General features: G+C 42.2%; 1 pseudogene; it reads left to right on the top strand.

Moving 5' to 3' along the window:
* The first annotated feature begins 2,793 nt into the window (after window positions 1–2,793).
* On the top strand, window positions 2,794–3,888 carry LOC148141481 (uncharacterized; annotated as a pseudogene).
* Window positions 3,889–6,740: the final 2,852 nt, after the last annotated feature.

The following is a 6,740-nucleotide window of genomic DNA, read 5'->3' on the forward strand; positions in this document are numbered from 1 at the left end:
CATCACAAAATTCAGAATTACCTGTTTGCTAATGGGCTCTACCACAAGTCCTGAAGAAGGGCTCATGCCGAAATGTCGATTCTCCTGCTCCTTGGATGCTGCCTGACCTGCTGCGCTTTTCCAGCAACACATTTTCAGCTCTACCACAAGTCCATTTGCTGATGGGCTCTGATCCAAAATAGCTTCTTGTATACATTCCACAAATTCCTTTTCTTGGATCCTCAGCCTACCTGATTTTCCCAAACTACCTGCACATTGAAGTCCCTCAGGGTTATTGTAATATTGCCTTTCTTACATGGCTTCTATATTTTCCAATTTATTTTCTGCCTCACATCCCAACTACTGCTAGGAGTCCTGCACACACCTCCTACAGGGACATGATTTTTCCTTTACTGTTCCTCATCTCTGCCCAGACCAATTGTACACTTTCTGAACATATTCTTGCAATTGATTTAATTTCATCTCTTAATAACAAGATGTCCCTTCTTGCACTGCCTATCTGTCTGTCCTTTCAATGGAACATATATTCTCGGATATGTATTTGCCAGCCCTGATCCCCTTGTAGCTATGTTTCCGTAAAACTCACAACACTGTACCCAGCAATTTCAAATGAGCTACAAGCCGATTTACTTTGTTTTATGTACTGCATGCATTTTAAGTGCAACACTCAGTGTTGCGTTAACAGACCCCCTTCTGATACCTGCCCCTTATGTGCTGGGCCTGTAGTGGGATTACTGACCTGCTCCATACTCGCTCTCCTTTTACTTGTTCTGGAAACTTTAAAAACCTCTCCTGAGCCCTCCCCTATTTAACTAGCTTCTGGTCTTGTGACCACACAGTTGGACGTTACCGCTTGGATCCTGCTCGCTGAATGGTTCACGTGGACCCTATCCCAGTGGTGCAGTTCCTTCCTATCTTAATACTGCTGCCTGTGCCCCATGAAGCTGAACCTGTTTTTCCTGCCCTGCTCCTTCAGTTTATTTCTCCATATTGCCTACTTTCTACGTCAATTTGCACAAAGTTTGGGTAATAAGCCGGAGAGTATAGCACTTGAGGTCCTGCCCTTCAAGTTGGTTCCCACTTCCTGATATTCCCTGCACAAGACCACTTTTTATTTTATTTAATAATGAAACAAGGGTAGAGATGCTGACATTGAAATTGTTGTTCGATTCACTGATTCGCTTGATTTTTCTGCAAATGTTTCAACTCCCAACTGGATGACATCTTCAGTGCAATGTAGCTATTGGATGAAGCGCTGTTATTGTTGTTTATACGGCTCTGTCTGTCAGCAGATATAACCCCTGGGCAGATCATAACAACAGCACTTCATCCAGAGGCAACACAGCACTGAAGATGTCACCCAGTCGGGAGACGAAATGTTGGCAGGAAAATCAAGCAGCTCCGCGAACCGAGTAACACCTTCAACCACAACCCGAGCTACAAATATTCACAGAAACCTTAAATGGTTAAATACAATAGGATAAGTCAAATGAAATAACCATATCTCCTCATTGTTTTTGATTGCAATGTGTAAGATACTCTCAAAATAACATCAAAGTTTAAATATGATGCAATATATTGTTTGGAGAGTCTGTCATTGTGGAAATGGTTTGATGAAAACTGGTGTTGACATAACGTCCAAGTGTCGTCCAGTCAATGACAGGAGCCCAAGGAATTGAATGACTGTAACATGGAGCTCAGGGCACAATCAGATCAGCCCCAATCTTATTGACTAGTGGGATAGATTTGAAGGGCTGAAAGATCTCATAATGGACATTAATCAGATGTGATTCGTACAAAATTCAAATATGCTTCTTCCTCTTGTGTGTTACATACTGGAGGACTGACATTTTCTTGGACCTGGTAAATTGTTTGGAACTTTATGTGAATTCTCCAAAAAATTTCAAAAGTGACACTCTCGGAGCATTCTACAATTGATATTATTTGTGAACAGCTTGACATCAGTTAGTTAAAATAAAAGACAAGATCCCAAGGGAAGAAATCCTGTTCAAAGGGGAAGGAAACACTTTTGAAATCCCCTCAGGCAGTTAAAGCGGTGAATACATTTTCCCTGCATTTACATTTCTTCAAAACAGAGGATCAACCATAATTTAGACTAAAAGACAGAAGTTTTCAACCTCCATTGCCTTCAGGGAATGGGGAGAGAATCCTTCAGAACAGCAACGTTTTCACCTTCTGTATTAGGAACTGTAAAGAAATGACCTGTGTCTGCTCTTGGGTGATCGAGTGTGTAGGAATGTTCTAGACACACATCCATAAGAGCAGACGGTGTCTCTGTGTTTGGGGAGGGAGTACTTCTTTTGTGTTACGTCACACTTTTGTCAAAAATTCAAAACTCATCATATCAATATTTCAGCACTAATTATTTAGTAAATCTCTGATTACGTGCCGTGGGCGGCACGGTGGCACAGTGGTTAGCACTGCTGCCTCACAGCGCCAGAGATCCGGGTTCAATTCCCGCCTCAGGCGACTGACTGTGTGGAGTTTGCACATTTTCCCCGTGTCTGCGTGGGTTTCCTCCGGGTGCTCCGGTTTCCTCCCACAGTCCAAAGATGTGTGGGTCAGGTGAATTGGCCACGCTAAATTGCCCGTAGTGTTAGGTTTAAGGGGTAAATGTAGGGGTATGGGTGGGTTGCGCTTCGGCGGGTCGGTGTGGACTTGTTGGGCCGAAGGGCCTGTTTCCACACTGTAAGTAATCTAATCAATGACTCATTTGAAAATCTCACTGTGTCATCAATATAACTGGTAACTTTGCCTCCAAGTTGATGTATAATGTGTTTGTTTTCCTTCCTCACAGTTAATGCAGTGACGATCTAAGTCCTGCTTTATAAAGATTGTGGATTATCTCCATGTGTCAGTCGTTACCTGGGGGCCATGGCAGTGGCGGATCTACTGGTCATTATCCTCGACCTGATATTGAGGCATATTCCCATTGTTTTTCAGGAACAGTTTTATTTCCTACTGGACATCCCCGTGTGTAATATCCACGCCGTCCTGCTTTATGCAGCCACTGACTGCTCTGTCTGGTTCACAGTCACTTTCACCTTTGATCGATTTGTGGCCATTTGTTGCCAGAAGCTGAAAAGTAAATATTGCAGTGAGAAAACGGCGGCTGTGGTTCTGGGAGCAGTGACTGTGCTGAGCTGTTTAAAGAACATTTCCTGGTATTTTATGCTCACGGCTCGGTATTGGCTGGGAAACGACCCCTGGTTTTGTTCTGTAACAAACAATGTTTATCACTCTCCAGTCTGGGTCACAATCGAGTTCCTCCACCATATTCTAAACCCAGCTCTCCCATTTTTCGTGATTCTGCTGCTCAATGTTTTCACCGTCAGACACATTTTAGTGACCAGCAGAGCCCGCAGGAGACTCCGAGCTCACACCAACGGGGACATTCAGTGTGATACCGAAATGAAGAGTCGCAAAAAGTCCATCATTTTACTATTTGTGATTTCAGCCAATTTCATCCTGTTATGTTCAACATTAATGGTCTATTCTCTATGGCACCGGATGAATTATTTTGGATATGGCTCTGCTTATCTACATCTCTTTATGCAGGAATTAGGCTTCATGCTGCAGCTCCTCAGTTGCTGCACAAACACTGCGATTTATGCCATTACCCAGACTAAGTACAGGCAGCAGCTAAAGACTGTGCTGAAATATCCCTTTAATCAAATTCACCAATCAATCAAATTCAGTCATTAATCAATCTATCCAGGGTTTGCTCACTTCAATTCCATTTTTGCAGCAATGAAGCAGTCTTTCATGAAAATAACAGTGAATGTTGTGCTGTCTTGTCTAAACATATACAACAGGTTGCAAAGACATATTTCAACATTACTTTCAACTCAGAGGCGACTGAAAAAAAGTCACCATCCACTGTCTGCACCTGTAGTTTCAATTTTTAAAGAATAAAAATTTTCACTAAATAATGCCAAGCAGCAGAACAAAATTTTTTGCTATTTGTCTTTGTGTTGAAGAAGTTGAGCTGGAGAAAGACAAACACAACCCTAAGTCCTGGTCCTCACAGACTAAACGGGGACCAATGCGAAAATCAGGAGTTGGGTTGAAGTCACTCTGCCCTTGCTTTTACCTCTGGTATCATCCACCCTAGGCTGGCCATGGCATAATTCAACTCTCTCCCCTGCTCAATCTTGCTCCCGATCTCTTCCGACTCTAACAATGTCCTCCTCAGCCTTGCATGCTCCTTTTTTCTCTGTCTCTTTTTCATGCCACTCTCTCCACCTTTCTCCTTTACTCAATTTCCCTCTTGCACACTCTCTACCTTTTCAATCTCCTACCTCTCCCAATTCCATTACACTTTCCATATCACCTGTTGCTAAGAGAACAGACTGAGGATGTGTTACAGTTCTCCTCACTGACACTTTCTTTTCCTCTCTTACAAACTGTCCCCCTCTCTCTCTCTTGATAATAATCCATATCACTCTTTCTGTTACACTGATCCTCTCTCTCTTCCTTGCTGTCTCATTGCCCCTCTCTCTCCGTCCCTCCATCACACAGTCTCTCCCTCTCTGATGTCTATCGCTCGGACAATCTCTCTGTCCCTTTCGTGCTCACACTGCCACTCACTCTCTTACCATCCGTCCCTCTCTTTCTGTCACTGACCCCCTCACTGTTCTCCTCTCACTCTCTCTCCCTCATTTTGTCCATCTTTTTCTCTGACTTTCTCTCTCTGATTCAATGTCATTCCCTCTCCCTGTTCTCCTCTCTCTCACTGTCCCATTCTCTTCCTGATAGAAAGTAAGGGTTACGGTGAGAGGGCGGGTAAGTGGAGCTGAGGCCACAAAAACAAAATCAGCCATGATCTTATTGAATCGTAGAGCAAGCTTGAAGGCCAGTTGGCCTACTCCTGCACCTAATTATTATCTTATGTTCTCATTGTCTCACTGCTCCTCTCTAGGCAAAAGTGAGGACGGCAAATGCTGATAACCAGAGTCTAGATTAGAGTGGTACTGGAAAAGCTCAGCAGGTCAGGTAGCATCCGAGGAGCTTTTGCCCGAAACGTCGATTTTCCTGCTGCTCGATGCTGCCTGACCTGCTGTGCTTTTTCAGCACCACCCTAATCTATCCTCACTGCTCCTCTCTGTCTGTCTCCCCACTGTTACACTCTCTCTCTGTCTTACTGTGTCTCTCTCCCTCTCTCTCACATTGCCCTCCCTCCACCCCCGGCTGTCTGTCTCAATGTCTCTGTGTCTCTTTCCCTCACTGTCCCTTTCCCTCTCTCTCATACAGCCACTCCTTCTCTCTGTCTCTTTTCTCACATGGAGGTCAAACCGCTCTGTTAGTTAAAGTTCACATCACTTCAGAATCTGTTAAAATGTGAGTGACAGAGAATTCCTAATTTCCACTATTTAAGGGAAAAATAACAATTTATTTTCAAACTCTAAGAGTGAACACTAAGAAAAACTATTCATAAATCCAAGCCCCCCACTTTTCCTAACTACTTAGTATCTGACACCAACTTTTTAAAAAAAAATTCCTATACTACAATTATTAAACATTACGTTAACTTAATCTCAAGACCAGGCCGCCTTTGTCTTTTTGATGAAGAGCTTATGCCCGAAACGTTGATTCCCATGCTCCTTGGATGCTGCCTGACCTGCTGTGCTTTTCCAGCACTACACTCTCCACTCTGATCTCCACATCTGAGGTCCTCACTTTCTCCTAGTCTTTGTCTTCAATCTTCCATCTACTGAACTCCCTGGCTCTTCTTCTTTCTTTTTACTGTGAGGATGTTTTACATGAAAAGGTATCTTTGATAGAGAGTGTGTTCTCATCTCTTTGAGCGCAAGATTTTAGATAGTCAGTTCGCTCTCTGGCTCTACGGCAGTTGCTCGGCTGATCGATGCCAGTTGGTCTCTGACCAATTCTCAAAATGCCTGCTTTTTTAATATTCCCAACATCATACCATCTCAATTAGCAATGTTGTCTACATTTCAAACTCAGTTAGGTTTTAGTATCCTGACCATAATTTAAACTAATTGGTATAATTTGAATTGTTGCCAAAACAACAACCAAAACCCAGGTATCCATTTAACAGCCAATTGTTACATGTATCTATTTTGGAACAGCACAACTCCAAGCCTTTCCATTCAGGCAGCTGAGCATGCATTTTAAGTTTGTTTCAATATTCAGAAAACACTTTTTATTTAAAGTGAACATACAGGCTTTTGACTTTGTGACACCTCCCCCCTTAAGAAAAAAGTGAACCATCGTAATGAAGACATGGTTTCGTTTTTTCCTTTTAATTCTTAATACCATTACGATGAAATACATATGTCATTAATCTAAGTTATACATTTAATTTTACTTCTGCACACATATATAACATTGGAATCAATGCAGACAAATTTTGTCTACACCTTTTCTTTTAACTCCACAATAATGCATCTATCACATTTTTATGACCTGGAACATGTTCAATTTGATAAATAAAAGTCTATACATAAGACTGCAATGAAATAGTCTTATATTTTTGGCTTAAAATCGCTCCGAAAGTGTGAGAGGGTTGTAGTCCGTGTACAAAACTGTCTCCAACACATAGTTCATCACATAAATATTAAAATACTGTAAGGCCGTTACCAAACTCAATAGTTCTTTTTCAATAGTAGAGTTTTTTTTCTCTGATGGATATTAAGAAGTAGCGAATTGACCATTCAAATCCATCCTCATCTTCCTGCTTTAGTGCAGCTCCAACT

This window comes from Chiloscyllium plagiosum, unplaced genomic scaffold, assembly GCF_037043375.1.
Source record: "Chiloscyllium plagiosum isolate Xiang-an unplaced genomic scaffold, Cpla_swu_hap1 HiC_scaffold_33, whole genome shotgun sequence".
In the NCBI taxonomy this organism is placed as follows: Eukaryota; Metazoa; Chordata; class Chondrichthyes; order Orectolobiformes; family Hemiscylliidae; genus Chiloscyllium; species Chiloscyllium plagiosum.